Genomic DNA, 9,666 nt, shown 5'->3' on the forward strand with positions numbered 1-9,666 from the left:
GTCTGATCTTATGAATGTTTGAGCTGCAAAACACCTTGCTCGGTCAAGGTCTCCATCTAGACAAACAAGCCCTAAACGTCTACAAACTATTGCGGATACATGCGACTGCACTGAGAAAAATTCGTTTGCTTGCACGGAGTACTTGGATGCCCTTTGGGATGAGATTCGTGGAAGTGGTAGCCAAAGGGGAGATACGTTAAGAGATGAGTTGACTCATCATCTCCATCGTGTCCATGACAGTAGTGGTCGCATGGAGGCAAACCAACTAGACATGCTTTCTTTCATGGAGAACATGCATGTTGAAATTGGGGAATGTCTACGTGGATGTAATGGATGATGTAAAGAACATGTAGATTCTCTAAAATATCAAGTGTGTACATTAGGAGTTGAGGTATTGAGTGTAAAGATATCTGTTAATCGACTCAATGCAATTATGAAAAAGATGTGTCGTGTTTTAGAAGCCAAGATAGTTGAGGTATTGAGTGTAAAGATATCTGTTAATCGACTCAATGCAATTATGAAAAAGATGTGTCGTGTTTTAGAAGCCAAGATAGTTGCTTAGAGATTTTGTGAGAGGGATGATGTTTTTTTTATCAAGGGCTAGATTGTGTTCCAACTTAGAGATTTGGCTCTTCATTTTGGCGATGTATATGAAATTTCTATTTTGTCAAATTCAATACTTCTCTCTTGTATTTTGTCTCTAGCTCTTATTTTTCATCTCTCAATATGTTTTAACTCTGCTTTCTTTATCTCTCTCTTTCTCTCTCTCTCTCTCTCTCTCTCTCTATCTCTCTCTCTCTGTCATTATCTCTCTCTTTGTCTATCTCAAGTATTATGTTTGTTTGAAGTTAAGAAAAATAGTATTCGTTATTTTGTGTTTGGAAGGAGATTGAAGATGACTAGGAGCTGTACATACTTGAGTTTGAACCAAGTTCGTCGGCTTTGAATTTTGGATGCAACACGCATGCTCGCCATAAACAGTCACGAGCAAGAACTTGTATTCAGAAACAATATGTATGAGTGTGAACAATATCTATGGATATTATGGGTGTGTGCACCTACATAGATACATATTTACATGTGTGTATATGACATGCACACATGCGTTCATAGACACACACACACATACACATATCTTCCAATTGTAGCATGTATGGTTTCAATGGATTACACGTACACGTACACATATGTACATACATACATACATCATTATGCGTGTTTGTCTTCTAAAAGGAAAGGAAGGGTGATTTTACACATATTTCTTTTGCCTGTAAAAATGCTTCCTTGAAAATGTAAAATGCTTCCTGTCCGTTGGAGATGGGTCGCAACACTAGTGAGCTCAAAAAAAGATAAAAGATAAAACAACATGAAATGGTATGGAGTTCATTTGGGTAATGTGGCCACATTAGGTCATAAAAGTGCACCAATTTACACCATGCAAAAATAGTGAGTACATTAAACATTTGAATTAGGTTGCTTAGTGAAACCAAGATTTGCCACAATAAGGAGAGGGCTAGTTTGGCACCCTTCGACCAGGCTTGCAAACTAATTAGCTTTGGCCATTGGATAGGTCAACTCCCTACATTGAATGTACGATAGCATCCAAGGTTGGAAAATCATTTACTTTCTCATGGACATACTATTCTTTACCAAAATTCAACAACTTATTTACTATTCTTAGATTGTGTACAAAGTGTTAAAAAAACAATCATGGTTTACAATGTGGAGGTCAATGAATTCATTTATATTCATGGTGTAGTGACATAAAGAAAAAGCAATGGTGTTTTACAATGTGGAGTATGATAAATTGAATCATATCCATTGTAAAGTAACATAAAGAAAAGACAATGATGGTTTAAAATGTGGAGTTTAATGTATTCCATGGAGAGTTGCTATATAGTGTGTCAACAATGATGAGCTCTTGGAGTCATTCAAATTGTTTGCATTCCCTACAATATGACGTGTTTAGTTAAGCTTTGTGAAAAAAACAAGGTAGGTGACCCGCGCTTTGCTGTGACATGAAGTTTTTTGCTTACATATGTATGTGTGTATGCAAGTGTGCGATTACATGTGTGTGTATCCATCTATGCATGTGTATGTGTGTGTAAGCATGTGTGAGTGAGCGACTATGTATGTGTGTGTGTGTACTGCCCATGTGTGTATGCATATGTGCATGTGTGTGCACTTGTCTATGTGTTTCTCTCACATGCATTCTCTCGATGTCTTTGTCACATGCATAGACATAACCCTCTCTTACACACATACACATGCACATGCACTCTCTTCTCACACTCTTCTCGTATACACTCTCGCACATACATATAATCTCTCTCTCTCTCTCTCTCTCTCTCTCTCTCTCACACACACACACACACACACACACACCCCACCCCTTCCACATTCCTGTGTGTGACTGTGTGTACATGTACGTATGTGTGTGTGAATGTGTTTATATATAATAGTATTATTATATATTTACTATATGTATATTGATCTATATATCATTATTATATTATATTATTATATATATTCATATTTTACCTTTTGTAGTTCATATTTTATTGAAATGTACTTTTATTCTCTCTCTCTCTCTCTCTCTCTCTCTCTCTCTCTCTCTCTCACACACACACACACACACACACACTTTCTCTCTCTTCTCACACACTCGCTCCCACACATGGAAACTCTCTCTCTCTTACACGCTCGCACATGCATGCACACACACACACACATGCACGCTTGCAAAAACCAAGCATATATGCAAACACAAATTATATAAAATTATAGATTTTATCACCTATACATAGATGCATGCATACATATACATACATACATACATACATATATGTATGTATGTATGTATGTATACACACACACACACACACATATATATATATAAAATTTCAATAAATCTAATTTTAATTTAGATTTAATATTAAAGGGTGGGGATTCAAGCTGAGGTGTGCTCACTCTCAAATAAATGCATCTTACATGTCTCTCTTTCTCTTTCTCTCTCTCTCTCAAGTGTATTCTCTCAAGTGTATTGATGCCTTAAAGTCATTGGTTAGAAGGATGGCTTGGTGTGGTCAGGTGCCTTGCAAAGCACACCAGTGACGTGGCTAGGTTGCCAATCGCCTGACTAGAAGTGCCAGGTGGCTATTGGAGAAGCTAGGGGTGGCGTGGTGTGGTCGGTGGTGTTGTGTTGGTATGCCAATGGAGGTTGGTTAGCTTGGTGAGGCCGGTGATGACGTTGTTTTGCAGGAAAATGGGAAAAGTGTTGAAGGTGGGCCGGTTCGTGTTGTTGGTGAAGTAGTTGGACCCTTGGGGTTATCTCGGTGGGACTGAGAGTTATGTAGTTGGAGAAGGCATGTTGCTTGTGTGGTCGGCTATGAAGTTGGAAAGGCCACTCACTAGGCATGAAGTGCTAAGTTCTTTCTATTGGTGAAGTGGTGGTGAGTTCTATTGGTGGTGGTGGTGATGATGATAGAGAGGCGAAGGGTTATTTTCGTGAAGAGGCCGAAATTTTGGAGTTGTGATGCTGATGATAAAGTACAGTCTCTCTTCTCCGCATTGAGAATCAATCTCTCTTGCCCTCAAGTTGTATCTCCTAGCCAAGGACCTAGCCTATCGACATGAAGGTTTCTCATAGACCATCCTCCACCTCTCCATCAAACCCCAAAACATCCTCCTAGATGAGGACTACTTTGAGCCCAAGCTAGTAGATTTTGGCTTGGCCACGCTCAAGCAAAAAAACCTAGACTTGGCATTGCTGATGGTGGCAAATGTAGCTAGTAGTGAAGAGTAACCTCAGGGGAGTATTCAACCAGTGGTGGCATTTTGCAAGAGCTTGGCCACCAAGAAGTGCGAAGAGGGGAGGAAGCTGGAGAGCTGGTGGACAAGCGACTGCAGGGGGCCTTCTGCGCTGAAGAAGCTGGCAGGGTGATAGAGATGGCTTAGTAGTGCATCCAAGAGAAACCCAAATTAAGGCCTTAAGCTGGAACAATGGTGCAATGGTGGCTGGAGGAATCAAGCATCCCCACTAGAGAGCACCCCCTTCTCCACCATAGCCGACTCCCAGTCTTGTGTGTCAGACCCAGCATCTGCCAATATCTTCAGGGTTCCCACACATCCTAAACAAGTAAGAATAATTAACAAGGAGGTAGTCCCAGACTAGCTAAATTTCCCATCGCATATTTATGCATATATATTTTGAAATATTTAAATATATTACGATAACGTCTTTTATAGATATACTACTGCCTTGTAGAATCATTTTTCTTTTACAACTTGCTATATACTAAATAGTAGCTACAAAACTATACCATGGGAACAAAAACCCTTGTTGTCATACACACCATTCTAGCCTTCATAGTTTTTAACAATATAAAAACCAACTTCCACGTCTCATCTTCTTCTTTGGGGGGTTTTTTTTGTGAGCATTTTCTAGTGAGAACTTTTTGGGAATCGGGCGAGCAAATTCCAAAATGATACCTCCATCAAGAGAGAGAGAGAGAGAGGAGTGAAGAGAGTTAGAGAGTTTCATGACGTAATTATTTGAGAGGGAGAGGGCAATAGAGAGCCAGAGGGAGTGAAACCAAAAAAACATGACAACATCACATCCTCTACATCGAGGTTATTTCTTCAAACTGAAACTAAAACCAAGTTCATTCACATACAATTGCCAAATACAAAAATGTGAAAGCCATCATCTTTACCATTATGGGCCTCGCTTGTCCTCCAAGGTGAAGACACAAAGTAAGCAAACGGTATTCATACCCTTTTGCACTTTCTCTAGCAAGACATGCTTAGACGATTCATTAATAAAACCATGGGCTCACCATATCGCAATTAAGCCTACCACTTTGGACTTCACTTGATAAATAGAATCATCATTACCAAGAAGTGGAAAGGATGTGAGACCTTTCCATGCTTGTGTACAATCTACGACCTTCTTCTTGACTGCCACATTGGTGGCCTACCTCTGGATATGTGCCAATAACTTCAATGCTAATACTTGATGATGAGGCCATCACAAACAATATGAAGGAGGACTTAGAGTGGTGTACTCTACTAACAAGGCTTGGTGGCAATGGTGATTAACAAAGTGATTTGGAGCTTCTCTCTATATTTATAGCAGTGGGAGCGATGTACTCTACTTTTGTATAAAATAAAATAAAAAATAAATTTAATCGTTTTTAATTTTAATAATAAAGGCATCTTTTATACTTTTTTGAGGAAGAGCAAGTATGTATTGGATTTTTTTTAATACATGAAATTTTAGATAAGGGTTTGTGTGTTTTATTGAGCACCCTCCATCTTCTCCCTCTAGCTCACCTTTCCCCTCTCATTTCTGTAAGATTTTGAGCCGATGAATGCTCGTAACGTGAATACCATTCATCACATGACCACGTTCTAGAATATCCTTGTCAATGAGATGAATTGGGAACTTGCCTGTTAAGCTGAGTTCATATTCAATGTTCAACTCCTGGACCGTATAGTAAAATCATGTGAGGCAAGGATATTCAAAGTTAGTAGAGTGCTCACAATTCCATGCATAGAAAACCATAGAACATGACAAAGAATCACGATTGATTTGCCTCAATTAGAATCATGATGAAACCATAAAAGAATTAGCCATTTAAACTAATATTAATGAAAACACCTTACCTTGGGAAGTAGCTTTGGATGATGACTTTCTTGTTCCAACATCATCAAGAAAATACGAAAGGTTTTTATTAGCACGCTTTCTAAGAGGAGTTTTCATTCTACACAAATAATTTAGGGAAAAAAGGCATGTTACAGAAAGTACACCTGGAGAGAGAGAGAGAGAGAGAGCTATTTTTATGCTCTGCACCTCCTTAGGTTCCCATAGGTGTAATTGTTTGTTCTGCATTCCTTATTTCTTTTTGGTTTTCCCTTTTATTCATGATGAGAATCATATGTATTCTTTCTTTCGTTAAAATAGGATGTGCTGCTTTTAACAGCGTTGATGAATGAGTACAAATATAGAAAGCCCACACCTTTCGTGGTTAGACCCAGGAGCTCACTAGTTCTCTGGTGAATTTTTATCACACACACACACACATATATATATATATAGAGAGAGCCCACTAGTTCTCTAGTGAATTTTCATCACACACACACACACACACACACACACACACACACACGCACATATATAGAGAGAGAGATGACACATCCCATCGTTGTTGCTAATAGCAGTAAAACCACCACCACATAACATTTCATCTCATGAAGTGTTTTTTTTAAATCATGAAGTTTTTTGAACTCGTAAACATTCGTTCCCACATATTAAAATATTTCTTTTACATCCTAAATAATTACACCTTTCAAAAAGGAGAGAAGTGGTACCATCTATGCATGCTTTAACATATGTAATAAATATTACATTTTCTTGTGGTTGTTGAAATTCCTAGCAAAAAGGAATAATAGTGCAAGAATATATTTAAGAAAGGAATATCTATTTATTATGAATTGATTTTATGTTGGAATGATATGTGAATAAGAAATTGGAGTAAAAGATTGTCATCTTTGATGGGTGGTTTACATGCTACAAAATAAAAGTGTTATTTTAAAAACATGTGTATGCACCATGACAAATATCTTTATAGGGTGAAAGTGAGATTAAAGATAATGTAAGTGAGTAAGACAATGCTCACGAGCGACGGTGGTATCATCATCAATTATGTATCCTCAAATAATATCGTGTTATTCCATGAGTTGATAAAATTGAATATTGAAAGATAATGTGTGAGTGTTGCCAATAGGGATCATGACATGGCATGCTTCATGATTGTGTTTCCGAGTCTTTTACCATTCATCTTCAAGTTTGTCATTGAAGATGCATAGTAATACATCAAATAAGTTAGAATTACGTTCGAATATATAAGAGTCAAAGACATTCCACCAGAAGTCCAGAAGTTTGGATAGTTAATAAGGATTGTGAGGTGATGGGTGAGTCATTCTAATGCATACAAGATATTTCGGCAAAAAGAAAATCTCAAGTATGCTAGTTTTAAAAGAAAACAATAAATAATTTACCACTTGGTGGCTCCATTGAAATTGGCATGTATAAGTGGTCAAAAATGTACCAAATTTCTTGCAAAACTGAAAGACTTTTCAACTTTATCCAAAAAATCTTTGGTAATTTTTAAGAAATTTTTGGGCTTAAAAATAGCAATTTTAGGTAAAGTAGGGATTTTTAGGCCAAAATAAAGCTCTATAATTTTATGAAAAAAATTTAAAGCAAAAAAATAATTGGCAAGGTTGCGGTTGGATTATGGACTAGAGATTTTAAAAAATAGAGGCTTGAAATCTTTTTAAAAGCTTTAAGAGAAGTTTTGCAAAGTTTTAAGTTTTTTAAAAAAGCTCTAAAGCTTTGAGTTTTTTTTAAAAAGCTCTAAAGCTTTGAGCTATTAAAGCTTAAAAGCTTTAATAGTCCAAGGCTTGAAAAATAATAATAAAAAAAGACTGGCGATTGTGCGCGGAGAAATCAATAAAATACTTTAGGATGGAATTTGCATTGTGCAACGTTGGAAGATGGAGGAAGGTGAAATTCGACTAAAAACTGTAATAACAATGGTTTTGGAGCTTGTAGATGAAAGCAAACAAATTTTTGGTGACGGATAGAAAGAAAACAAATAAACCACTTTTAGGTTTTTGATGGTTTTGGAAAGTGGTTTTCTACCTTTCTTTGACTTGTGGATAAAAGAAACATGCATTTTGGTTATCCAATAAACAAAAACAAGACTTATTAAATGAACCTTCGCCTTTCATTGGTAATTTATGAGTGAAGAACTACCTTCTCTCCCATTTTAAAGCTTCTTTATCTTCTGATTCTTCACCATCTTCAAACTTTGCTATCAACCTTGGCTCTGATACCAATGTTGGAGAGTGAAAAGAACCCACTAGAATAATTCCAAAGTATTAATCACAAAGCATAAAATAAAAAATTATGCATAACACAAAATTGGGTCCAATTTGCTCCCATACAGAGCTCTCGTCTCCTCTTGATGTATTTAAATTATATTGCTTGAAATAACTTGTGGGGCTCAAAATAGTGTCCAGTTTTACAAATAGGTCAACTTCTTCAAAAATAGCTTGCTTTATTGGACGTGCAAGCTAATCTACTTAAAAATAGGTGGAAAACTTGAACTTTATAAATATGTGTATCTCTTGTAAAATCAAATATGTACATGGGAGGTTTCACATGTCTCAATAAATTTATACATTGATAATAAATATGGATAATATCCAAAATGAGATAATGATGTTTTGGATTGTCACAAATCAAATAATATTCATGAACATCTAAAATCGAGTGTCTCAAAATATTCTTGACCACACTACCAGCTCACCTCCATTATTCAATCCAAGGATCTACACTTATATCAACTATACCAATCAATTAATATTTTAATTGATTAAAAATATAAATAACCATACAAGAATCATAATTTTAAGATGATGCAACTAATACTCCCATGCGTGTATAGAGTCACTCATGTACACGTAAAGTAAGCTATGATCACTCGGATTTAGAAAGGTGTCCCAATTTAAACCCATCTAAGAGAATTCATAAATAATGGAAAACATGGGAATATGTAATGAAGCAATTATATATGCACATACACATGTATGGGTATGGACCTAGGCACATCGAACTTGGGTCCCTTGAGCATAGATTTAGAGCATGGGCATATTGATTAACCAAAGTGAAATGGCCAGACATTATATAAGTAAGCTTGGTCTAAGCTATTATAGCCTTTTACCATCTTTGATATGATGGATATCTTGTCTTCCTTGAGCTTCTGCCCAAGCTTTCATGGCTAATTCATGGCAGTCTTTCCATGTCTAGGTGCTACTTCCTAAGATGAGTGGAACATATGTGTACTCCATGCTAACGAGGGCAAACCCCTAGGTCCCTTCATTCCATTAGTGAAAGAAAGTGGCAACTAGATTAACCTAGATTTATCCTAATTAGTCTTGGATTATCCTAGATTAAGATAATTAACCTAAGTTTAGAGTAAGAAGAGAAAGTAAGAGACTTGTGTATTCTTGATTATCAAAAGGTTCCAAAAATATGGTGTATGTGACCTATATACATGACCCCCTTTCACACTATCATAAGTGTTGTTCATGGACATGGTCAATTGGCCTTGGGCCCATTATTCATATGAGACCATTCCACTTTCTTACAAACCATCCCCACCCAAAAGGTTTCATCCTCAAAACCATTGATATGTACAATTACAATTCTCATGGATGGAGTATATATTAATGGACTCATGTTAACTCATGCTCACACCATATATGGGAGATCAAAATCACATGTATATGGCTATAGGTTGCTCAATGAGCCCTCAAAACAAGCCATATCATGTACTCCATAATGGCATATACACTTCATGAAGCTTCCATGCATGTTGCATCCCAAAACCAAAAGGTATAGAGCTATCCAAACAGTGATTTTCATAAATTCCAACAAGCCATAATCACTGTTTTATATACCAATTGATTCCTCAAAGGTAGCCAAAGGATGACCTATCAAAAGCTTTGATCTCCCGGATCAAAAGGCAAACCAAGAGACCAACGATCAAGCCTCCTCAAGCGCAAGTAGCCACCTAGATCAAAAGGATAACTACT

Source organism: Cibotium barometz, chromosome 41, assembly GCF_041138505.1.
Source record: "Cibotium barometz isolate CiBa-2024 chromosome 41, ASM4113850v1, whole genome shotgun sequence".
Classification (NCBI taxonomy): Eukaryota; Viridiplantae; Streptophyta; class Polypodiopsida; order Cyatheales; family Cibotiaceae; genus Cibotium; species Cibotium barometz.